Raw genomic sequence first — 27,534 nt, 5'->3', positions numbered from 1 at the left:
CACCAGGCGAAGACCAACACCGGCCACAGGGAGGGAGTAGGAGGAGGATTCATCTGACGGAGCATCACAAGCATCGTCAAGGCCTGCATCTGAGGGTCTCCCCAGGAAGGTGGGTCATCCACGGAAATGACCCTGAGAGTCAGCGGACCATCCACATCTCCCAGGTCACCTGGCCTGGCACCTGGCCCTCTGGCGCAACAGCAGCACCTCATTCAATGACATTCTCTGCCACATGGACTTGCTGGTCACAGTCTGACCAATGATGACCAACACTGTGGTCTGGACTCTGATGACTTCCAATGCAAAGGATCCCAGCTCCCCCTGTGAACTTTGGATTCTAGGCACCCGTTGAGCACCTCATCTTATGTACCACAACACGCACCCCACCACGAATAAATTTCACTTTAAGTCATGAGATGTTGCAGTGATTTTGCATTAGTACACAACATCTGTGTTTGTAAATGTCAAACTATGCCTGAGTGTTGAACAAACTCCACCCACCCATACCCTGGAATCTGAGTCTGCCACATGACACACATGGGTCACAATGTATCATTCAATACCGACATGGAGCACAATACTCACCCGTGATGGGTTCAACCTGCTGAGGGGGTGCTTGCCATACTGTGCGGACTGACCTATTTGGAAGAGTATCATGAAGGCGCAGAGACATGGCTCATGTGGAGTTGCCCGGGGAGGGAGGCCCAGGTATGCTTGGCCAGGTGGGAGAACTATGTCCTGCATGCTGGAGCAAGGTGGATGTGAAGAATGTTGGCCAGGGCAAGGTTGGATGCACGGAGATGGCCCAATGTGGTCTTGGATGACAGTGTTACAAGGTTGGTTCGGGGTCGGGTCGTGGCCTGCCTCCTGCGTGTGGGTGTGGAGTGTGAAGGTCATCCTGCAGCAGACAGTGATCCATTGCAGCTATCTCTGCTGGACGGTGATGTGGCTGGGGCGCCGGATGTTGAAGCTGAGTTGTGTAGATGCACCCTGGATGTGGACAAGTTTCCTGGGACTTTGAATGTAGTTGCTCCGTAGAGGGCAGGGAAGTATGTGACACGGATGTTGTCGTGGACCTGGGGGATGGCCTGTCTTGGCTTGGAGTGGGGCTATCTGTGGATCATGTGCATAATGCAGAGGGTGTGTCAGCCTGAGGTACAGATGCTGGTGATTAGCATGGCAAATGTGAGCGAGCAATCCATGATGCACACCAGCTTGTGTGTGTGGCCACTGGGTGCTTGTGCAGGGCTCTTGCGGGTGGGACACAAGCAGTTGACCCAGCAGTAAGGGGAGAATCCTCAGGTGATGACCTCAGTCCTGTACAAGTCCAGCCTCAGGTGGCTGATGTTCAGCCATTCACCAATGGATCACATGCATTATTGAATATGAGAACTGGCAATGTCTGTGTCTTTGGTGAGGGTGAGGAGCACCTGGCTGTCAATGGCACACGAGATGATGTTGAGGTGCTGTGCGCATGTGATGGTGTAGAGGGGATCCTGGACACATTGTAGAGTGACACGCTGAGAGATGATACCTGTGCCATGTTCCAGACAACAACACCATACCACATGCAGAGGCGTTGAATCCCACTCCCATGGCCTTGCTGGGGTCCAGAGCCGGTGTGGAGTAGGAGGGACATGACCTGGTTGGTGTGACAGGGCCTGGAAGGAGTTGCAGTGCTGTGTAGGCAGTTGGAGTTGCACAATCATCATGCAAAGGTGTTGTGTGTGCGCTTAGTGTATGCCTGAGTGCAGGCGGTAGATTGTTTGGATGGACATTGCTTGGAGGGTGGCTGCAACATCATCCTGTAGTGTGATGTGGGTCATGCAAGGACATGAGGGTCGTGCAATGTGCACGTTGCATGTGCAGACGGTCCAGCCTTTGGCACTGCGTGGCCGCAACTGTGTCACAGACAAGCTGATGACACCCAAATGAATGGGTGGAGGGAGGAAGGGAGGAGCATCTTAGAGGCGTGTGTGTCGCCAAATCCGGAAACTCTGTGTGCCCGTGCTGCAGGGGCTGCAGCAGCAGGCGGCATGTCCTTGAAACCATGGCACAAGTAGCGCACAAAGACAAGGATGTCCAAAAGGACAACTGCAACAGGTGGATGTAAAGGAGGGAGTGTCCGGTTCACCATGGCACACCCAGAGACAATGGATGCACAATCACCAAAGATGACTGACACGGGATCAGGAAACTGAAGGCCGAGCTGCGCACAGGAAACACACCCTCAGCAGGTGTTGACTGCCCGTTGTGGGGACAAAGATGCCAAAATACATACACAGCCATGGACTTCATGCACAATAGAGAATCAAATCCATGAAGAACAGCATGCATGTTGCTAATCTACACATGTACTCATATGCGCAATCTCTGACAACTATGCCAGAGATGCCGCATGCACCGTGGCAAGAGACCTGCGTTGACAGAGATGAGGCAGGAACACCTTTATTACTCAGGCTCACACCTAGGCAATTACATCAATATGAACAGAAGCACAGGTCATGTGGATTGACATGTGGGACCTACACTGGCCGTACACGTGTGTGTACAGTTCGTACCACTATGGCGTATGCCTACGGCAACACTACCATAGGGATACGACCCCTACACACGCGTGTACGGCCCGTACCACTATGGCGTACGCCTACGGCAACACTACCATAGGGATATGACCACTACACACGCGTGTACGGCCCGTACCACTATGGCGTACGCCTACGGCAACACTACCATAGGGATATGACCCCTACACACGCGTGTACGACCCGTACCACTATGGCGTATGCCTACGGAAACACTACCATAGGGATACGACCCCTACACACGCGTGTATGGCCCATACCACTATGGCCTACACCTACGGAAACACTACTATAGGGATAGGCCCCCTACACACACGTGTACAGCCCGTACCACTATCGCGTATGCCTATGGAAACACTACCATAGGGATACGACCCCTACACACGCGTGTACGGCCCATACCACTAGAGTAGTGGTGCCCTAGGGGTACGTGTGAAACGCACCGTACCTGTGTGGGTATTTTTAAATTACAATGGGGACACATAAGAAACAAGTATTAGGGCCTAAATGCATGCTATTTGTCATGGATACCCATTTTCAAAATCACATTTTTCCATCATGTGGGCTGGAAAAAGCAGTTGGCCACATGATACATTGTTGCGAAGTGGTTGTTGACTTGACATGATGCAGCAAATTAAAAAAAAATGCTAATGCTGTCACTGGTGTATGTTTAAAGCAATTGGAGGAAACGTGGGATGCAAATGAGTCTGACCAATCACTATGTACTCCTGTAAATGAAATAGCCCAGCAAGGCAGATATAAGGCAGCCAGAACCCATGAGAGGGCACTTGCCTGCACAAACGTTCATTCGACACCACTGCTGCTGTATTGGTTTCCTCTGGCACCATGTCGAGGTCTGTGGAGAGGGCACAGCCATTCACCCAGGAGGAGAATGAAGCCTTGCTCGATGTGAACTTCCCACAGTACCCCAGCCTGTATGGGAGACCAGGGGAGCAGGTGAGTGCTGACTCCGCTACCTTTGACTGTGCCCCTTCTTTTTGTGCCTGGCACTTCTGGCATTGTGTCCAGGTGTGACAGACATTCAATGTTGGTTAGAGTGTGTCCCGGGGGGGGAATAGCTTATATCTGTCATGCAGAGCATGCTGTGGTTCATGTGTGCACTCCTCACTTGCATTGTGCTTACTGTGACATTCACTGTATGCAGCATGGCACATTCAGCATGGCTAATCCTCTTGGCCAATCCTGTTCCATAGTCCTGAGGTGATTCAGTGTTCCCCCCCGGTGTGACAGGTGACTGTACCCACAGATGTGTGTGAGTTGAGTGTAGCTGTGGTGATAGTGTCCAAATGATGTGTACGCCCTCTGGACATTGCTGTGTGTGGATGTTCCTTGTCATGTGGGTGAGTGTCTATGTGGAGTGCTGCACCACAGATGCATGGAGGAGGAAACTGCTCCACCCATCTGATGTGAGATGTAATCCGTGCTGTGTGTCTGACTTGCTGGGCTAGCCCCACACCTGTGACACCCCCAGGCACGTGGCACATGTGCAGAGTGAGGTTTGTATCCGCTGTTGCCACTGGCAGGTGAATGATCTGTGCCTGTGTGTGTCTGTGTAGTCTGCTGATGTTGGGTCAGTGGCCTTGGGCATGTTTAGTTTAGTTTAGTTTAAAGGAGTTTGTAGAGCGCTTGGTAACACCTCCCGGTGTGTCCCCGCGCTATGGAGAGAGAATGCAGCAGTAGAGGAAAAAAGAAGAAGGAACCAGTTCACACAGCAAAGAGGCAAGTTTTCAGTTTCTTCCTGAATACGATTTCATTACTCTCCAGCCTGATATCTAGAGGCAGGAGGTTCCATTGCTTGGCAGCTAAGGTGCGGAATGATCTGCCACCCATTTTAGCTTTTTTGGGGCAGGTAGTTTTGAGTAGACCCATTCCTTTGGATCTAAGAGATCTGTTAGGTTCGTACACAGACACCAAATCAGACATATATGCCGGAGCTCTGTGGTGAATTATTTTATGGCACCAGAGCATAGCTTTAAAAACAATCCTCTTACTGATCGGTAGCCAGTGGAGGGCTGCTAGAGTGGGACGTGAAGGAGTTCGACGAGGAAGCCTAAGCACCAGGCGAGCTGCCGAGTTTTGTAGAACCTGTAGCTTTTTTATGTTTTTCACTGATGTCCCCATGAGTAGTACATTGCCGTAATCAATACGGGACGTTATTAATGCCTGCGTCATGGTACGCCTGGAGTTAATGGGTAACAGGTCGAGGGTGCGGTTGAGGGTTTTCATCACCCCAAAACACTTGCCAACAGTCTTCTTTACGTGGCTGTCAAAGGACAGTTTATTGTCCACCCATACACCTAAGTTCTTCGCCTCTCGTGTAGGCGAGGGCAGAGGACCCAGACAGCTGGGCCACCACTCTGTCGTCCATTTAACCTCATTGCCTCCCATAATGAGGACCTCTGTTTTTGTCCCATTAAGTTTCAGACAGTGTTCATTCATCCACATAGCCAGTTTGGACATACAGGCGTTGAAGTTATCAGCTTCCTTAGACGGAGCATGGGTCAGCGATATGAGGAGTTGCGTGTCGTCGGCGTAGGAGACAAGCTCCACGCCGAACGACTGCACCACTTCTGCCAGAGGGGCCATGTAGAGATTGAACAGGGTGGGACTCAGGGCGGAGCCCTGAGGAACCCCCTGTTCCAGCATCACCCTGTCAGAGAGGAAAGTTCCTCTTTGGACTTGGAAGGTCCTGTTAATCAAGAAAGACCTCAGCCACCCCAGTGCCTTGTTGGTAACTCCCGCTTTATTTAGACACTGTAGTAGGATGGAGTGTGCTACAGTGTCAAAAGCGGCACTGAGATCAAGCATGATGAGGGCCATTGTCTTTCCCTTATCTGCTCCCTCACGTAAGGTTTCAGTGGCCCTCAGGAGAGCTGTCTCCGTAGAGAAGCCAGTTCTAAAACCCGACTGAGATTTATGGAGAACATTATGGGTCTCAAGATGTTCCATAAGTTGACTGTTAGCGATTTTCTCTGCTAACTTGGCCACATAAGGTAGCAGGGATATAGGTCGCAGGTTGTCCATTATGTCCATGCTGATGTTTGATTTTTTCTTAATGGGTAATACTATTGCCTGTTTCCATTCCTCCGGAAGGCAGGAGGTAGTAAAGGAGGTGTGTAATAAGTGCCTAAAATGAGGTTCTAATACAGGGAAGGCTTCAGCTAAAATTTTCGGGGGTGACTGCTTGGATGTGCTGTCCATCATCCTTGTGTTGCATGTGATGTACAGTGTGTGCCATGATCAGGGAGTGTGTTGCACCACTCATGCCACCTGTGTACTTTTAATGCCATGTAGTACATTGGGGCTTACACAGAGGCGAATGTCCCTATGACAAAGGTGCTATTAGTTTGCAGCATACTATGCCCTGTTCAAGAAAGCAAAGATGTTCTAATGTGTGTCTCTGTGACATGGAGCAGGTGTAGTGATCTATTCTAACTTTGTCATCCTCACAGGTAACCGCCTATGAGAAGGGGAGAATTTGGAAGCGGGCCGTCAGGGCCGTTATCGGCGTGGAGGGTCGCAGTCGGTGCCTGTCCCAGGTGCGGAAACGCTGGCAGGACATCCGGTGCTGGACCAGGAGGATCGCCCGGGTCCTGTTCGGGGACTCATCTCCGCGCAAACACGGCGGGCGCCGGCACCTGACCCACCAAATGAAGCGTGTCCTGGCGGTAGTCTTCCCTGAAATGGATAGGCGGATACAGGAGAAGCAGCAGCAGCAAGGGGGTAGGTACATGTGTGTTTGTTGTGTGTCACCAGCTGTTGGAAGTGCTCAGTCGCATGGCTAGACTGCCAGGGTTTACATGTGCAGTGCATATCCTTTACCCCCAAGTCAACCACTGCTGTTCTTCCTCCCTTCCCCTCCTTGACAAGTGTTCCCTGGTCTGTGTGTAATCACTATTGCACATGGTCATCTAGGCTGGCAGTTAATCCAAGTGCACATTGCTTTCTGCATCATGTGGGGGTGGGGTCTGAGACATGTGTTGGTACCTTGCCTGTGCCCTGTCCTGTTCAGTCATTTGGGGGTCCATATTAGTTGGCACTGATGCTGAGTCTCAACATAGGAGTGTGAGGTGTAAAATGAACAGACTTGCAGCATGCATGACGGATGTTGTGGCCTCAGACATAATGTGCATGAGTGGGAGATATGCATAGTGCCGGGATGGTAACTCATGTTACAGTCAGATCATTCCAGGACCATGGAGCAGTGTGCCCACTACAGTCCCCTGAGACACCCTTGCCTCGGGATCATGTGTGTCATCCAACACTGTGCTCATTCTCCATGTGCTCAGCATATTTTGGCCTCTGTGTCATTGTTCCCTGGCCTCATTTGTATTTATCTACAGTGTGCTACATGTGCCATTGCAGAGGCTGACCCCATTTGGCTTGTGCATCCTCACACTGGGCAGTGCCTGTGTGTCTATGTACAACTATCTGTTGATGGTTGTTTGTCACAAATATGTGTTGGCAGCCTCACGAGGTGATGTGGAGTACATTTAGTTAATCTTGTTGCACATATCAGTACACACAGATTAAGAGGTGTAACTTCTTGATCTGTCTCACTCACATTGTCTCAGGTATGGGGTGTTTCTGCGGACAAGGCCTACATGTCCAAACGTTATGTCTCCTTGCCAGGTCTGACCTGTGTGTGATGAATGTCTGGACAGACACTCAACGTGCAGTGACCCAGGCATGTTGTGCTGGGTGTCATGTTTGGGCTGTGCAGCATGTGTCACAATTTAAAAGACGCGTTTCCTGCTCATCCATTATTGGCACGGGTGTGTGCTCAAGATGCTATGTAGTTTTGTCTGTGTGTGCTGACATCTGTGTGGACATTCTTGGTTCCCATCAGGGTGTCTCCTCAGTGCAAGTGCTCCTTATTCCAACACACTTTCAGGGCCATTAGCTAATGCATTGTCCTGTGTCTGGACATGTGTGCCAATCCACATGACAGGTAGTTTTTCAGATGTGTTGCCAACTGTGTCATCATGGTACGGATGTCCATGTGACAGGTGGCATGTTTGAAGTCGTTATTCAAAAAGTCTTGTACCTTGGCACTCAGTACACTTGTCAACATGTCCCAATAGTTTATATGCTTCAGTGTGAGTTATGTGAAGGACAATAATGTGCCTGCATGACAGATGGGGAATTATGCATATCCATGTTCACACAGTATGTTTGCATTTGGGGTAGTCCTTGGTTCTTGCTTAAGCCAATTTACTGGTGTCCAGTCATCCGGACCACCGTGGTGCCAAGTATATGCACTTCCTGATACCACATTTTTTCATAACATTGGCTTCTTGGCATTAGGCTGCCAGCTCATACAATGACTGTGTACATGTAGTTTTGTGTGCTCCTCCTTGTGTGACCTCTGATATTCATGCACGTGTGTTCTGTTCCACAAGTGGAACATTCAGACATTCCAAACATGTGAATGGTGTAAATTTTTGTGATTCCCAATGGATCAGAAAGTATTTCCTTGTAATTTCACAAGTAATCACAGGTCTATGAGTGTGGGGACCCCTTCAGCAGTGGCGTAGGTTATTTGGCATTGGGTGCCCCAATCCTGTTTTGTTCACAGTGACCAAGAGGTGGCATGCCTTCATAGTCTGCCTATGCTCCACTGTTCATAGACACTAGCATCTAGGTATAATTGGATATCCAGTTATTGGCTGTCGTGTCCTGATTCACATTATTTAAGGTGGCATGGTGGGTGAACCAACTTGGGAGTGCAGGGCTTACATATGTGCGGAGTATTCTATATGTTTCTCATGATGCATTTCATGATATGCACTGTGACCTATTTTGTTTGTACTCATGTGTCAGATGTACACAGATGACTGATTATATCCTGTCTCTTCACCTTGCCCACAGCATCATCGGGGGACACAGAGGGAGACACCTGCACGGACGTTGAGGAGGGATCCAGCACCAGTGCCACCACTCCTGCAGAGTCTGCAACATCCAGTGGCACGGAGGGCGAGGGGAGTGCGGCGGAGGACCTGGGTAGTTACAACACCAACTACGACGCCGACGGGTCTGAGGCTGAACTCCCTGAGGGGGCGGAGGCTGCCCCAACAGCTGGCAGCAGCACTACACCTGTCACCGCCCCCTCCATTCCCATCACCGCCCTCCCAGTTGCTCCAGTCCCTTCTGTCCGTGTAGGGCAACAACGTGTCTCCTTCGTGCCAGGCACCGCACCCCCTGCCCCTGCCCCTGTCTCCCCTACTGCCCTAACTGCTGAGTCTGTGGACATTCAGCGGCAGTTGCAAGTTGGGCAGACATCAATCCTGACTGTCCTCCATGGCCACACTAGCCTGCAGATGGTGTCGTACATGGAGGGCATGTCATCAGTTATGTCTGACCAACGCATGTTGCTGAGGTCCATGAACTCGTCACTGACGGCAGCAGTGACCCTCCTGCAGCGCTTGGTCCCCCCTACCCCCGCAGCATCCACACTTCCCACTCCCATTCCTGTCCCAAGCACACACACACCTTCCCAGGCAGGCACCACAACAGACACAGGCAGCACACCAACAGGGAAGGGCAGGCACACACCTCCTGTCACGCACACTCAGGGGGAAGAAGGCACACCCACTGGGTCTAGGGCACACAGGCGGACACGCAGCCACAGTAGGAGTCCACATACCTCACTCCCCAGTCCCTCCCATGGCACTCCCCTCAGCTCCCCTGCAACAGATCCATCCAAGGAGGGCTATATGGCTGTGCTGGGCCTCAGCCCCACTGCATCACCATCCCGTAAACGGGCCCTCACTCCACAGGCAGGGGAGTTGAGTCCCCCCCCTTGCTTGCGGGCGTGTGCAGCGCCATACTGTCATCCACCTTTGGCACTGCCCCACCCCCTGTGGTGAAGTCGTCCATCCCTGCACCCACCACACCTACCCTTCCCCCTCCTGTCCCTGCGGTGCCTGGTCCTTCCCCACATGATGCCCCCACCCCAGTCGATGAACCTGAGGGTTCGGATGTGCAGGCAAGTTAGGGGAGACGCATCGCCATGTGTTCCCCCCAAAGGACTACTGATGTGGACTGCCCATTGGGCTTTGTAAATAGTGTTCCTTATTCACATTTATTTTCATGCTGAATAAAGCATTTTATTTTTCCGTTGAACACTATTGCATTTCAGGTATTGATGTGGGTGCTGATGCTCCAGGAGTTGGGGTTGTGGTAATGTGTTATGTGTCAGGGTAATGTTGTATTGTGATGCTCAAGGGGTGGCCCATGGTATCTGCGCGCCATCACAAGGTCTGTGCAACGACTCTTTGGTCGTGTGTGCTATTGGTGTTTGGAGACATTGTCCCAAGGAGTGTTCCTTCCTCTGTGGCACCTGGCATCTTCCCTGCATGGAGTTGCACAATTGTTGTGCTGACCTCTGTCTACATTTCCTTGGTGGCTGATGGATCCCTTCAACTATGTCCATGCCTGCTCATCAATGTCTCCGGCTGCATTGTCCCTTTTCCGCACTATGCAAGTGTGTACTCCCAGCCTAGCACACATCTGGTACTTGTTGTGCAGGGTATTTGGTCACCTGACTTACACTTGTGGGCATTGTATCTGTGGGAAGTCCACCCTATTCCTTCCATGGGAGACAACAACTTGGTGGCTGTGCCAGCACCTGTACATTCCTATCAGTCCTGGAATGTGCGTGACAGTGTGTGTTCCCTTTGTCTCTCTTACTTTAGTAGGCTTTCACATAACTATACAGTCTTGTGACATTATCTCAGCGTGTGTATTGTGCTGCATCTGCCAGGGGTGGTTATGCATGTGTCATTTGTCATCACACCCACATGTGGTGTGTCATGCAGTGGGGGTAAAACATCCATCCTCATGGGAGTGGGACACTGCTGTCAGTGATGTGTTGATATGGCACTCTCAACATAGTGGTACACTGGGGATGCGTTCATGAACTCATGGAGTTGTGGTCATCTGAGGATGATGCACCCACCCCTCATATGCCTGGACACTGCTGGGAGTCCTCTGCACCCACCTACATGTCTCTGTGCACTGCTGGGAGTCCTGGGCAGCTACCCACATGTCTCTGTCCACTGCTGGGAGTCCTCTGCACCCACCCCTCATATGCCTGGACACTGCTGGGAGTCCTCTGCACCCACCCACATGTCTCTGTCCACTGCTGGGAGTCCTGGGCACCCACCCCTCATATGCCTGGACACTGCTGGGAGTCCTCTGCACCCACCCACATGTCTCTGTGCACTGCTGGGAGTCCTCTGCACCCACCCCTCATATGCCTGGACACTGCTGGGAGTCCTCTGCACCCACCCACATGTCTCGGTGCACTGCTGGGAGTCCTGGGCAGCCACCCACATGTCTCTGTCCACTGCTGGGAGTCCTCTGCACCCACCCCTCATATGCCTGGATACTGCTGGGAGTCCTCTGCACCCACCCACATGTCTCTGTGCACTGCTGGGAGTCCTGGGCATCCACCCACATGGCTCTGTCCACTGCTGGGAGTCCACTGCACCCACCCCTCATATGCCTGGACACTGCTGGGAGTCCTCTGCACCCACCCACATGTCTCTGTGCACTGATGGGAGTCCCGGGCAGCCACCCACATGTCTCTGTCCACTGCTGGGAGTCATCTGCACCCACCCCTCATATGCCTGGACACTGCTGGGAGTCCTCTGCACCCACCCACATGTCTCTGTCCACTGCTGGGAGTCCTGGGCACCCTCCCCTCATATGCCTGGACACTGCAGGAAGTCCACTGCACCCACCCACATGTCTCTGTCTACTGCTGGGAGTCCTCTGCACCCACCCCTCATATGCCTGGACACTGCTGGGAGTCCTCTGCACCCACCCACATGTCTCTGTCCACTGCTGGGAGTCCTCTGCACCTACCCCTCACATGCCTGGACACTGCTGGGAGTCCTCTGCACCCACCCACATGTCGATGTGCACTGCTGGGAGTCCTGGGCAGCCACCTACATGTCTCTGTCCACTGCTGGGAGTCCTCTGCACCCACCCCTAATATGCCTGGACACTGCTGGGAGTCCTCTGCACCCACCCACATGTCTATGTGCACTGATGGGAGTCCTGGGCATCCACCCACATGGCTCTGTGCACTGCTGGGACTCTTCTGCACCTACCCCTCATATGCCTGGACACTGCTGGGAGTCCTCTGCACCCACCCACATGTCTCTGTGCACTGCTGGGAGTCCTCTGCACCCACCCCTCATATGCCTGGACACTGCTGGAAGTCCTCTGCACCCACCTACATGTCTCTGTGCACTGCTGGGAGTCCTGGGCAGCCACCCACATGTCTCTGTCCACTGCTGGGAGTCCTCTGCACCCACCCCTCATATGCCTGGACACTGCTGGGAGTCCTCTGCACCCACCCACATGTCTCTGTCCACTGCTAGGAGTCCTCTGCACCCACCCCTCATATGCCTGGACACTGCTGGGAGTCCTCAGCACCCACCCACATGTCTGTTTGCGCTGCTGGGAGTCCTGGGCAGCCACCTATAATTCTCTGTCCACTGCTGGGAGTCCTCTGCACCCACCCCTCATATGCCTGGACACTGCTGGGAGTCCTCTGCACCCACCCACATGTCTCTGTGCACTGCTGGGAGTCCTGGGCAGCCACCTACAATTCTCTGTCCACTGCTGGGAGTCCTCTGCACCCTCCCCTCATATGCCTGGACACTGCTGGGAGTCCTCTGCACCCACCCACATGTCTCTGTGCACTGATGGGAGTCCTGGGCATCCACCCACATGGCTCTGTGCACTGCTGGGACTCTTCTGCACCTACCCCTCATATGCCTGGACACTGCTGGGAGTCCTCTGCACCCACCCACATGTCTCTGTGCACTGCTGGGAGTCCTCTGCACCCACCCCTCATATGCCTGGACACTGCTGGAAGTTCTCTGCACCCACCTACATGTTTCTGTGCACTGCTGGGAGTCCTGGGCAGCCACCCACATGTCTCTGTCCACTGCTGGGAGTCCTCTGCACCCACCCCTCATATGCCTGGACACTGCTGGGAGTCCTCTGCACCCACCCACATGTCTCTGTGCACTGCTGGGAGTCCTGGGCAGCCACCTACATGTCTCTGTCCACTGCTGGGAGTCCTCTGCACCCACCCCTCACATGCCTGGACACTGCTGGGAGTCCTCTGCACCCACCCACATGACTCTGTGCACTGCTGGGAGTCCTCTGCACCCACCCCTCATATGCCTGGACACTGCTGGGAGTCCTCTGCACCCACCCACATGTCTTTGTGCACTGCTGGGAGTCCTGGGCAGCCACCCACATGTCTCTGTCCACTGCTGGAAGTCCTCTGCACCCACCCCTCATATGCCTGGACACTGCTGGGAGTCTTCTGCACCCACCCACATGGCTCTGTCCACTGCTGGGACTCCTCTGCAACCACCCCTCATATGCCTGGACACTGCTGGGAGTCCTCTGCAGCCACCCACCCACCCGCCCCCTTGGTGCAGTACACTGCTGTCATGTGCATACACACACCACAATGTACTGCTTATATGCTGCACCAGGCCCTATGCCAACATTCGTGGCGTCTGTACGCCTTGTATCCATTCTGAACTGGTGCCATAGGGGTACGGGTGGGACGGACCGTACCCCCGCATTCATAGGGTGTACGGGCCGTAACCACGCTCTGGGGGCGTGGGTACGCTCCGTACCAAGCGTACCCCTCCATAGCCACTCCAATGGTGGTACGAGCTGTTCCCACGCTCCGAGGGCGTGTGTACGGCGCGTACCCCTCCATCGCCACTCCAATGGTGGTACGAGCCGTACCCACGCTCTGAGAGCGTGGGTACGGCGCGCACCCCTCCATCGCCACTCCAATGGTGGTACGAGCCGTACCCACGCTCTGAGGGCGTGTACGGCACGTACCCCTCCATCGCCACTCCAATGGTGGTACGAGCCGTACCGACGCTCTGAGGGCCTGGGTACAGCGCGTACCCCTCCATCGCCACTCCAATGGTGGTACGAGCCGTACCCATGCTCCGAGGGCGTGTACGGCACGTACCCCTCCATCGCCACTCCAATGGTGGTACGAGCCGTACCCACGCTCTAAGGGCCTGGGTACGGCGCGTACCCCTCCATCGCCACTCCAATGGTGGTACGAGCCATACCCACGCTCTGAGGGCCTGGGTATGGGGCGTACCCCTCCATCACCACTTCAATGGTGGTACGGGCCGTACCCACGCTGTGGGGGCGTGGGTACGGTCTGTACCACCATTGTCTTGATGACGGGTACGCGTCCGCGGCGAAAGTACGGATTGCTGGACAACACCCCCCCCGAAGTGACCAGACCCTGGAGGTAATGTATGTACAGGACATATTTACATTATTACTTTGGTGGAGGCTAGGAGGGCCGGGATGACACGTAGGACGGGGTCCATGGCTGTCCGTCGCGTACCGGTGCTCCTTGTTCGCGTCGTCCTCAATTTCCCGGCAGTTTTAGGCTGCTATAAAAAATAGTCCGTGCGGAGTGACATAGACACAAATCGTACTTGCTGGTTCGTAGAACGCTGCCAGACTCCATATGGACGACGCGTACGCGCTGTCCCGGATCAGAATAGTAGGTATTTTTTAGCCGGTCGGTGTTTTTCACGATTCGTACAGAAATGGTGTTTCTGTACGAATCGTACTTGCATGTTTGTAAGGTGGTTTTCCCGGTTACGAGTCGTACAGAGAATACGCTCCGTACGACGATTCGTACCCGGGTTTTCCAGGATCGGAATCGGCACCTTAATTGAAAATTAAATATGGAAATTGCGTAATTATTTTAGGTGCGGGTTGTGGGGTTTATAGGGGTAAAGGGTGGGAAGTAATTTATTTTGAATTCATTAATAATTAGTTGTCAATATTATTTCATTAATTGAAAATTAAATATGGGAATTGGGTAATTAATTTTAGGTGTGTGCTATGGGGTTTATAGGGGTAAAGGGTGGGAAGTTAATTAATTTGTATGTGTTTTAATTTGTTTTTTATTTAATAATTTTTATTTAATTGATAATTATGTTAATTATGGAAGTACATTTTATTTATAATTTAGATGTGGGTTGTGAATTGTGTGGTGTTATAGGGTAGGATGTAAATAAAAGAAATGTATGTAATAATGTTTTTGTTTATAAATAATTTCTAACTAAAAATATTTGTTTGAAAAATATTTTTATATTTTATTTAATATAATATGTGTAGGTATTTGTGATATGTATTTAATATTGTAATAGTTTTTTATTTATTTGTTATTTATAATATTAAATATATTTGTATTTTAATTTTTAACACATGTATATATATTTTTTAATTAATTTTGTTTTTCAAATATTTTTTGTTGTTGATATTGACTGTAGTGGGAATATAAATTTTTATCCCTTCGCAATCCAACACTTTCCCTACAGTTACACTCACTGGAGTGGGAATAGTAATTTTTACCCCTCCGCTATCCAACACTTTCCCTACTCTAACACTCACTGGAGTGGTAATAATAATTTTTACCTCTCTGCTATCCAACACATTCCCTACTGTTGCACTCACTGGAGTGGGGATATTAATTTTTACCCCTGCGCTATCCAACACTTTCCCTTCTGTTACACTCACTGGAGTGGGAATATTAATTTTGACCTCTCCGCTAACCAACATTTTCCCCACTGTTGCACTGACTGGAGTGGTAATAGTAATTCTTACCTCTCTCCGCTATCCAACACTTTCCCAACACTTTCCCTACTGTTGCACTCTCTGGAGTGGGAATAGTGATTTTTACTCCTCCGTTATCCAACACTTTCCCTACTGTTGCACTCACTAGAGTGGGGATAGTAATTTTTACCCCTCCGCTATCCAACACTTTCCCTACTGTAGCATTGACTGCAGTGGGATATTTAAGTTTAAATATTTTTAAATAGTTTAATGTCTTAATTATTTTTTAACATAAATCTTATGTTATTGGTATATGTATATATATATATTTATATCTCACCACCAAGAGGTCCCCACCAAGAGATATTTATATGTATCTTTATTTGTCACATTTTTATATATTTTTTAAATTATAAAATACATTTCAATTAACGGCTTATTAATTGTTTTACAGTAAATATATATAATCATTATTATATATGTGTTTAACTTTTTTAAGATAAGTTTATTTGTTATTTTTGTTGAAATGTATATTAAATCGATTTAGCGGTAGGGGTTATTCCCCATTTACTATAGGTGACATTCAGGTTAAGCCCCAGTTGTAGTCCGAGTCTCAAGAGTCCCTCTCCGACTCTGGGGCCGTAGGACATTGGCCAGGAACTGGAACCGAACGACCTCTTGTCGTCGGTTCCAGACCTGCAAGTAGGATCAATCCTAAACTTAACAAGGGTAGCATGCATTCTGAACATCGTTAAGTGCAGAGGTGCAGTTCATACCTGCGCCCCTCACACCAATGGGGGCCCTTCTGGGGGCCCCAAAAGACAGTTTCCCAATGCCTTTCTGTGTCGGAAAGGCCGGCACAGAAAAGCAGTGGGAAACTGCCATCGTACTCCCTCGGCAAGAAAGAACTGGCCCAGGGAGTACTGAAGGGTTTCCGGAGGGGGGACGGGATCTTGAGCCCGTCGGAAGCCATCTGGAAAACCGAGTTGGATTCCTTTCCAACCGAGCCCATCTGAATGGCTCGGTTGGAAAGGAATCCGAATGGGCAAGTACGATGCGGTTAGGATGGCTCTGACAGTTGGTCGGAGCCATTCCTAACCGCATCAGAATCGGCCTCTCTGTATTAAAGTAGGCCTGGCTGAAAAATGTCATTCCGCTTGTGGAATTGATGGAATTTAGCAACTCAGCGTTACTCTTGTAACAAGGATTTCTGGTCTGATTCTGCCAATCGCCGTGTGGTGGAAATGTTTCACCTGCGAGGCACCAGAAATGCAAGCTGCTGAGTACGAGCAATATTTGGCATTTACTAGCCCGATTTCCAGTTGTAGGAGAACTTCCGGTGAGATTTTCTAACACAGATGGTCACAAGCTGTCAGAAGGCTGTTTCTGGAGTAGATTTTCTACTCGAGCAGCAAAATCAACTTGAATGGCTGCACATTCTTGCGCACTGCATGGTGCCATTCAGGCTGATTTTTCAGAGTGCGACGCGCTACCAGCACTAAATTGCAGCATGAGCAGTGCGATGTGCATATTTTTGCTCATTGGTGGAACTCTGCAGAATTTTGAAGAGTTTTTATGTAACTGCAGAATTCTGAAGAGTGAAATTCTGCAAGTTCGGCCCATCCGTATATTAAAGTAAAAAGTGTTCCAGTGCCAAAGTGCTATCTGGCAATCAAGTTCTCCCAGGTTGACTGGCCCGAAATCAGTCTTACCCGCACCAGGATCTGAGTGACTGCAGTCTCTCAGCATGACCCCTCTATGGGTGCTTGAGTAGCAACAGCTGCATTCCCGAAGATGTCTTTCACACATGGCCCAGGCTCATCCAAGCTGGGTAACACTCTTTCCATGGGTAGTGGAGTGGTGCAAAGATCCTGGCGCTGGTCCTCAGTCACAGCTCATGCCCACTGGGGTCACCAGGCAGCCTCTCTCCTCTAACGATGATCTTGAGAAGGTCAAACTTCTTGCTTGGTCCCGGTGGCCCCCATGGCATAGAGAGTCACCTCCTCTCCTCAGCACCCGGGCTCCGACCTGATCGGCACAGTGGTCTCTTCACAGTAGCCCCACCTGCCATACGGGGTTGCCACATTACCAGAGCACAGAGGCTACTGTCTGCTCTGCAATGCAATGCTCTTCATGGCAGCCGCAACTGACATATACGGTCAATGACTTACCACGGCACATGGGCTACAGCCCACTCGGCACTGCAATACTCTTCACAGAGTCCCTCTTGCATACGAAGGTTGCTGACTTCTCAATACACATTGGCGATGGTCGTTCGGAGTAGTAACAATCACACCTCACTTCACGGTGGCCCTACTCTGGCATCCAAGGGTCAGCACCTTTCCCTCTACACAGGCAAAGACAGATCAGTGAAGTAGCCATCGTCTCTTACCTTGCTTTCGGGATCCACTCGCCATAATTTCCCACTGAACCTCGCTCCCTCCAGTGCTCTCCTCTTCCTCACAGGTCACACTGGTGTTGGCAAGCAGGCAGGCGCTGGTGCTCCAGGTTAGGTGGTCTTGGATTCCCTGGTCAATGTCCCCTTCACCCATCAGCCCTCTGCCCCAAGACCTGATAACAGGCTGAGCAGTTGACAATTTTTGTGGCCTCAAGCTCCCCTTCTGATCGTTCATTTCCAGACACCAAATGTGGTTTAGATTTTGAGTCTTTGAAGTTTATGTTGGGGGTCTCCTTCCCTTTAAAGTGGTCTTTCTTCCTCCAAAAAGCAGTTTGTCACAGCATAGGCTACTCCAAATCTAATAGCTCCATGCCACAGGCCATGGAAATAACTAGAAGTTCACACCTGGATGTTAGCCACAGTAAAATCAGTGAGTGATATATGCATTAAAAGCTTACCCAGGGCCTTAGCCCTACGCTTGATGGCTCTCTTATGAGCCCCATCTCCTTCTTGAGAGGTGCCCAGGCCCTTCCCTGCGATCTCTCTGAATCAAAGAACACCCTTTTCAAGTGCAATGGAGAGACGGTCCCTCCCATCCTCCAGTGTATCCCACCCAGCTTACAAGTATGCAGCAATTCATAAATCTGTCTGGGGGGATTCCTCTACAGATTCTCAACATGTTTCACCATGCAGCCTCAGGTCTCCCAAAATGGAACTCAGAGTCTTTCATGTATTGTAGTATTCACAGACACACATACATTTAACACATGCATACACGCACTGCACAGCACTACATCCTTTATGTATTGTACTACTCACAGGCACACATACACCCAGCACATGCATATAACAAGTGCAAATTAAATGAAGTGGAGTAAATTGCTCCATCGCCCTGGTGGAGGGTCCACTCACCAGATTTATAAATGGCCGCCAAGGTGGCGGTCATTTTTAAAGCATTGCCAGGGTCCACTGTCATGGTGGTTCCTGTCAGTGCATCTTGCAGTTTGGTGCAGGGCTCTGACAGCAGGAAAGAGTCGTGCACGAAACAGTTTTCTTTTTTCTTTTTTTCAAAAAGAATATCCCAAAACAGGATTTTATTTTTGAAAGTAAAAAGAAGATGTTCCCGTTGCCATGGGAGTCCAGAGGGAAGCATTTAGCATGTTTTCACTGCCCCTTACCGCAAGGGTATCCTGCCGGTGACACGCGTTGAAAACCAATCTCTAATTCCGCCCATCTAAATAAGGTGGCAGAATTACAGGTCTACCTCGTCTGTCCACTTTGTTCATTTGTTACCTTAAAAAATCTGTTGCCTTTATTCACTCCTATATTCTCCCTGACTGTTGGTTTCAGCTGATTACCTATCTTCGCTTTTGGGGTCGGGACACAGCTGATCTGATTTTTCAGCTTTTTAACCTTTTGAGCGCTTGTATTCAATAGCGTAAGGTGTGCTTTTTATTCTGTTGTGGGAGGGTCTTTGAGTGGGGGAACGTGTGATTTAAAAAAAAAAACGTTATTTAGTACTGTACTGCAGTGTACTTTAAGGATTCTTTGATTTGTACTCCAGCTTCCTGTTTGACCGTCTTGAGCTGCCATCTTGGTGAGGTTGCACTCTAGTCGTTCTCCCTTCCCTCGCTATTTTAACCAGCTGATGCACAGGACGCGCAGAGGTTAGTCTGGCCACTTTGCTCATTTGTTGCCTCAAAAAATCTGTTGCATTTGCTCACTTCTATCTGCTCCCTGACTTTTGGTTTCAGCTGATCACCTTTCTCTGCTTTTGCGGTCGGGACAAAGCTGATCCGTTTTTTTAAACTTCCTAATCTTTTGAGCGCTTGTGTTCAATAGCGTTTGGTGCGTTTTTTATTCTATTGTGGGAGGAACTTTGAGTGGGGGAACGTGTGATTTAAAAAAAAAATATTTAGTACTCTACTGCGGTGTACTGTAAAGATTCATTGCTTTGTACTCCTGCTTGCTGTTTGACAGTCTTGAGCCGCCATCTTGGTGTGGCTGCCCTCTAGTCAGTCTCTGTTTCCTCGCTATTTAACCTGCTGATGCACCAGATGCACAATGGGCGCGCTGCTAGCAGGCCAAAGGCATGCCTAAGACAAGCCTTTCTGTCCTTGTCCACGTCCGGATCGTGGCCAGCACCAGCCATGCTGCCTATGAGTTATCCTATCCTAATCCTCTTATTAAATATACTGTGAGGGAGCTGTGGGCATTACGCCCTGCACAATGTGTTCAGTTGGGAGCTCCTTATGCTGCAAGCTCTGGAACAGGTTTTATTTTCCCGAGTTGCAGCTTTTCTGTTGAATCTTTGGAATGGGCCACTTTTTCATTTAATAATCTCTCTGGACCCTTACCATCAGATGACTCATTGGGAGTCTCCTCACTTAAAAAAAAATACTGTTTAGGGCGGGTCTACCTAGACACGCTTTGGACAGTTTTAACCTTCTAACTGATAAAAACTGGGATGTTCTTTGCCTCACAGAAACGTGGACAGATCGGTGGTGGATTTAGCACTAACCATCCCACAGGAGTTCCCCATCAAACTCTTTGATCAAGACAATAAAATTGATGGTGGGATTGCAATTATACATTGCGCGTCATCTCCGTGCTCCATTTCTAAGCTTATTTACACTGATAATATGGAGGGCATGGCGTTTACCATTACTCTATCCCCACCTTTTCAGTCTCTTGGGCACTTATCTACTGTCCCACTGCTGGAACAGCTACATCTCTACAATCTCTTTCTGAGACATTAGGCCAAATCTATTCACTCCATACTAACTTAATGCTTCTAGGAGATTTTAATCTCCATGTGTATGATACCAAAAATAAATTGGCACAACAATTTGTGAGTACTGTGGAAGGCTTTAACTTGGAACAACTTATTGAATACCCACTCACATAGCAGGTTATACCCTAGATCTTATCTTGGCCATTCCAATTCTGGTCAAAGTACTTCCGGTAGTTAATCTCATATAGTTTGATCATGTTTTAATTCCTTTTGAGATTTATAAACCTACCCCTTGTGTCCTACCCTGCACAATCAAAAAGTTGATCTTCGCGCAAAGTTAAGGACCTGCTGTCGGCTGATGCCTTACAATTGGTCACTATTGATCAGACCAGAGTGTTAGAACATGAAGCCATTCTTTTCAATGATTGGTTTGAGAAGGCCATTGACGTTATTGTAACTAAGAAATTGTACTCTGTTAAGAGACTCAAGCCTTCAGCCCCCTGGTTCTCCGATGCTCTTAAACTTCATAAATCTAGTTGTAAGAGGCTGGAGAGGCGCTGGAGAACTAGTTATGATGAAGAATCAAAGAAACTTATCAGGATGCTCTCATGGAAAATCATAGAGCAATATATATGGCTCGCAAACCTTTTATTGTCCTGTCAATTTCTGAGGCAGATAACCCTCCCAAAGAATTATTTAAGGTGGTTAGTACCTTTCTTTCTCCTTTGGCGACTAAAAATACTCTTACTCTGTCAATAGAAAGTTGTGCAGATCTTTCTGATTTCTTTTATAAATAACATTTAGGCTAATTATGATCTTTTTCCTCAGCCTTCCACAACCTCAATAGGCTTTCCTTCCCCTCCACCTGCCCCATTCCTGTGTTGTTTCTCTCCCATCTCTCTTGAAGAATGTGCCAATGACTATGTCAACTGTAAGTCTCAACTTGCCGCTTACCCCCGACCAATCTTAAAATGGCAGTTTCAGTGGTTAATCCCGTTGGTGAATAGCTTGCTCAGTGAATCTCTTGCTCAGGTGAAGGTTCCCTCTGGTGGAAAGCAGACCCTTTTACTCCCTTACTTAAGACATGATACATGACTCGCAATCAGGATTTCATCATGGTTGTAGCACTGAGACCGCTCTTCTTGAGGTCTCCGAGCATTACAAAATTAATATTGATCAAAATTCTTTGGTTATGATCACGCTTTTAGATCTTTCTGCAGCCTTTGATTTGGTCTCTCATGCTATTCTGCTTGAGAGGCTGGAACGCATGGGCTTTACTGATCTCATCCTGTCCTGGTTTAAATCTTTTATCAGAAACCACTTTCAGGCTGTTTTTCTCCCTCCCTTTATGTCTGCAGCAAAGCCTTTGGATTGCCGCATCCAGCAGGGTTCGGCTCATAGCCCTTCCCTTTTTAATATATACATGTCACCCATGCCTAATCTTGTGGAGTATTTTGGAGTTAGAGTAGTTTCCCATGCAGATGACAAACAGCAACTTTTGGCCTTTCATGAAAATGTTCCTTCATCACTGAGTTCTTTTGAATTTTGTCGCTAATCAGTCTTGGACCGGATGAACTCCAATTTCTTAAAATTGAACTCAGAAAAACCTGAGATTCTTTTTTCGGTACCAAATTCATCCCAAATCCAAAACTTTGGTCGCCATCAGAGATGTGAGTTCCCCCCCTGTCCTTCCCCGATGGTAAGGAACTTTGGGGTCAAATTTGAAGCTGAGCTCACTTTTGAGTCTCAGAGAAAAACATTGTCCAGTTCTTGTTCTCTGATCTTGAGATTCTTGAGACATGTGCTACATTTTATTCCCATGGAACAGCCAAAAACTGTTGTACACACCTTGATCACTTCCAAATTGAACTATTCTAATAGTCTGTATCTCAGGCTTCCTACTTTTCTTATTCAGCATCTTCAGATCATTCAAAACGCTGCTGCCCGATTGATTATTAAAATCCCTCCCTGAGGTTTGATATCAAGTCCCTTGTGTCAGCTTTATTGGCTACCAATCAACAGAAGGATCCAGTTTAAGACCCTCACTTTTGCCTTTAGAATCTTTAACTCAAGGGGACCCCTCTTTCTTGGGTGCCGGTTCGAGCTGTCCTCTCAGGCACGTTGCCTGCTTTCCAGCAACCCCAAATTGTTTCAAACCCCTCGCATTGGTAAATCCAGAAGAAGGGCCATTCCTTTGGCTACCTTATGGCCAGACTGTGGTTGCCTTACCTTTGGCCTTGAGCAGCTGTCCGTCTGAAAGGGTTTTCAGGAAAGAACTTAAAACGTTTCTCTTTGATCCTGTGCTAACTATCGCTTAAGTTCGCTTTTGCTTTTAGGCAATGTGGAAATTCTTCTCACTAACGCCGGGACATCTTGTTAGGTAGCTGTGCACTTTAGAAATGTATTGAATTGTATCGCCTACGATGGCCCTTACTCCACAGGGCTGGTGAGGGGTTTAATCAAAGCAGAGATGGAGTAATCTCTTCCATTATTAAGCCCACCAAATGTATAGGCAATTATCTTAGCGGTGTATATATACTTTGTCACAGTTGTGACGGAGTCTATATACAGCCAAGATATAAATCAGGCCCTAAGTCACAAATTAGAGGTTAAACTGATGTAGTGTCACCTCCAAAAATTCAAAAAGAGTGAGCCCACAACACCCAAAATGAGGCTTTTTTAATGAGGATAATACAGAACAGAAAACATACATTTGGGTGCCGATTACGATCCGGTAAAAAAAATTCCCGTACGACTCGTATCCGGTCTTTTTACCGTACGAATCGTACAAGTGCCGTACAAACTGGCAAGTACGATTCGCATGGGAAAAAGTCCATACGAATCGCATTGGGAATTATTCCCCACACGTCCTCGGGTCGGAAAAAGTGTCTGACACGTCCTTGGACGATTTACCGTACAAACGTGAAAAACGAAGTCCGACCGTGCAAGTACGATCCGTCCCGGGCGTCCGATTGTACAACCGTATGGTTAAAAGACCGTCCGCACCGAACTCCTATAGCAACCATGGAGACGTCCAAACAGGTGCCCGGTACGCGCCGAACCCCCCCCCCCCCAGCCCCCGTATGTACGCGCCGAACCCCCCCCCAGCCCCCGTATGTACGTGTCGAACCCCCCGTGTATGTACACCCGAGTATGTGTCGAACTGTACGCGTCGAACCCCCCCGTGTATGTACACCCGAGTACGTGTCGAACCCCCCGTGTATGTACACCCGAGTGCGTGTTGAACTGTACGTGTCAAACCCCCCGTGTATGTACACCCATGTACGTTCGAGTCGTACCCCCACCCGTGTATGTACGGTGTTCGACACGTACATACGGGGGCTGGGGGGGGTTCGGCGCGTACATACGGGGGCTGGGGGGGTACGGCGCTTACCGGGCCACCTACTCTGGTCGTTTCGCGCCGTACTTCGCTTTCCGGCACTTTTTGGGTGCCGTGAAAATATTTCCGTCCAGACTGCTGTCGGTTCGAATCGTACTTCCTGGGTCGTGAAACGCTGCCTGGAAGCGTCCCGACGTCACGTTGCAGCATTCCCGGATCACATTCGTATGCATGTTTTCGTCGGTCGGTGTTTTTTACGATTCGTACGGAAATGGTGTTTCCGTGCGAATCGTAATTCCATGTTTGTAAAGTTTTCCGACCGGGTACGAGTCGGACGGAGAATACGCTCCGACCGACGGTTCATACCCGGTTTTTACCGGATCGTGATCGGCACCTTGATGTATATATACAAAAGTCGCGCAATTCTAACCACTCATGTTAAAGAACGAACAATATAATTTTGAACTCGCATTCGTCAGCACTATCCCACATATTCACATAATGCACCTCTCATCCCTACTGCCACCCGGACATCCTTTAACTGGAGCATGATTTATTACATAGTTTACAGGAACTGGTTCACATATTACAGAGTCACACAGTGGTCCCAGTAGGTAAGGCCTTGAAAATAGTCATTCCGCAAACACAAGGGTGTATGAGACTTGAGAATGAAGCAGCCCGTTGTACACAGGAGAGAGGTCACTCTATAAAACATTGTCTACAAAGGTGCTAATGTGTGCTGACTGCATAGTGAGGAAAGGACAGAGAGGTGGCTGTGTGCTAGAAAGATGACTGCAAAGAAGTTAGTCATTTTGAGATTGAGACCTGCATTAGCCAAAGTTAAAGAAAATGCATTTTGCTTTACCTACATGTTATTTATCTAGTTAATACTATTGGAAATAAAACCCTATATCAACGCCACACATTTTGTCCTCCAAATGGGCCTCCTCCTGGTCGTGTCTCTCCTCCTCCAGCCGGCAGGAATATGAAGCAGCCTGGAAGCACCCAGGCTCCTCTGAGCCAATCACAACGCTGTAATGCAGCGCTGTGATTGGTCTAAGTGCCGTGGCTCGGCGCTCAGACAGGGCATGGGGGCCTGGGCATGTTCTCCACCCAGGCTGTAATGCAGCCTGGGTGGAGAAGAGGGAAAGTGCGCATAACTGGTTTGGGTGGCCGGAGAAGGCTGGCCAAACAGTCATTGCGCACTTGGGAGTGGGGGCAAACCAGTCCTCGGCTGCTCTGTCAACCCCACCTCGCCTCTCAAAGCTGAGGTGCACCAAAAAGGAGAACATAAAATGATAATAACTGAGTTATTATCATTTTTTTTTTTCATATACTGCTGGTTATAGCCCACTTTTTTATATAGCGCGAACTCGACCCGAAGGTATTGGGTATCAGATCGCTTTACATGCGCACCAGTTGCGTTACAGACGGACGCATACATTTTTTTTTTTTGGTTAGGCAAAGGGAGATTAAGTGATTTGCCCAGAATCACAGGATGTTGAGCGTCGTTGCTGAGACTCGAACCCCGTTCCCCAGATTCGAGGTCAACGGCTCTAGCCGTTAGGCCACATCCTCTCACTTCAACTATGCTACATGATATATATACAAGCACACACCCACGCACACACACATATTCTGGAATATTCTGACTGCTTTGCTGTGATTCACTGCTAGTTTATTTGCATGTGTCCCACCAGGGCATGATTGACTGGAAGTTATTTACTCCCCCATAGCCCCCCACAATATATGGGTAACAAAAACCTATGTAACATACATACGGCAATTTACACCAAGTTGAAACCTGAGTCTAGCAGCTCCATTCCCATCAGAGACACACCATTATGCCCTTGTACTCCATCACGGTAGGGGCACCATCTACCATTCTAGTAGTCCATAACCAATAAGTATCCTGTACCTACCTTATAGCTTAAAGGGGTCAGTGTCGAGTTGGATAAAGAAAGTGTTATGTTATGTTATGTTATAAATATTTCTATAGCGCACGACTCACCCGGGGGCATCTCGGCGCTTACCTAGTGAAGAGAGGGAAAACCGGCAGCCATTGATGAATATATTAAAACAAAAAGGTTTTTAGTTGTTTCCTAAAAACAGTGTACGAGGTACATTTGTGCAAGGCCATGGGGCGCTGATTCCAGTACCGTGGGGCAAGGTACAAGAAGGCTCTGCCCCCGGTACGACTTAGACGTATTTGGGGGACTTTTAGAAGAGCTAATGAGTTAGATCTGAGGTTACAGCCCGAAACCTGCTTTGTAAATTTATTTTGCAAATAATAGGGACCTTTGCCATTTAAGGCGTTATAAGTAAGGCAACAAATCTTAAAAAAGGATCAATTGTTCACTGGTAACCAGTGGAGCTCTCTCAGCAAGGGGGCTGAGGAGGAGCCTGAAGGGCGATTCAGAATCATCCTTGCTGCGGTGTTTTGAATCACCTGCAGTTTAGCAAGCTGCGTCTCATCTACTTCAGCCAACAGCGCATTACCATAGTCAAGGCGACTAATCACCATAGCCTGGACCAAGGTTCTACGGTGTTTAATAGGCAAATAAGGAAGTTTCTTGCGTAGAAGACGTAGGCTGTAATAACAAGAGCTGATAGTGGCCGCAATGTGATCCTTCATAGTTAGTGTCTGGTCCAGTTTTAATCCAAGATTTTTCACGTATTGAGTTGGAATGGGAGCAGTTCCCAGCTGACAAGGCCACCAGTCATCTGTCCAGATGGTTGAGGCTTTACCCACAAGCATCACCTCGGTTTTGCTAGGATTCAGCTGGAGGCAGTTCTCCGTCATCCAGTTAGAGATGACGAGCATACCTGCGGAAAATCGGATTTTCTCATCTTCTAGATTAGAAACGATTGGGAACATCAGATGAGTATCGTCAGCATAGGAGATGATCTCGAACCCTAACGGTTCAACAATTTTTGCCAGAGGGGCCATGTAAACATTAAATAATGTTGGAGTTAGACAAGAGCCCTGAGGCACGCCCTTGTCCAAACGGGATTTCTGAGAAAGATAAGGTCCCAACATTATCGTTTGCCATCTATCTGACAAAACATTTTCCAGCCATTTTAGGGCTGTGCCTCGAATGCCACAAGAATGTAGTCTCTCCACGAGCTGTAAGTGTGAGATCTAGGAGGATCAGAACAACTGATCCCCCGGAATCCATTACCTGCCTCAAGGAGTCTGTTACTGCCAGGATAGCGGTCTCAGTGCTGAAACTTGGACGGAATCCAGATTGTGAGGGGTCTAAGATTTTATTGGACTCGAGATATGAACTTAACTGCCAATTTATTATGGTTTCCAATTGTTTGCCCAGCAGGGGTAGCAAGGATATTGATCGATAGTTACTCAGTACCTGAGGGTCAGCTGTGGGTTTTTTCAGGATAGGTCGTACATATGCTTCTTTCCATGGGGTAGGAATAATTCCTGATTGGATAGAACAGTTGAAAATTTTAAGAATTTCCGGGGCACAGCTGGGAGATAGAAGGGCCATAATTTTGGGAGGGCAGAGATCGCCAGGCGAACCAGATTTAGCAAAAGATAAAGAGTTAGAGATCTCATCTAGCGTGATTGTTTCAAACTGATCAAGAGTGCTAGCTGAAGGTATCTCCAGTTCTTTTAGTCCTGTCGAAAGTGCCGGCGTCTGAGACTTAAAAGTTGGAAAATTAGCGTAAATCTGCATAATTTCTTCCTGAAAATAGATTGCTAAAGAGTCACATAGTTCTTGAGATTCAGCCGGGGATTGTTTACAAGCTTGAGGTGATACAAAGTCTTTAACTATATTAAATAGGGCTTTAGATGAGT

The 27,534-nt window shown here is 48.9% G+C and overlaps 1 protein-coding gene across 2 annotated transcripts in view; it reads right to left on the bottom strand.

The window, feature by feature from the left end:
* The window catches only part of LOC146806103 (ecto-ADP-ribosyltransferase 5-like), a 517,784-nt gene that overhangs the window by 41,167 nt on the left and 449,083 nt on the right, over window positions 1–27,534 (bottom strand). The window lies entirely within an intron of this gene.

This window comes from Triturus cristatus, chromosome 8, assembly GCF_964204655.1.
Source record: "Triturus cristatus chromosome 8, aTriCri1.1, whole genome shotgun sequence".
Lineage (NCBI taxonomy): Eukaryota > Metazoa > Chordata > Amphibia > Caudata > Salamandridae > Triturus > Triturus cristatus.
Note: the sequence above shows the minus strand (reverse complement) of the source record. Positions and strands in the feature narration are given on the sequence as shown.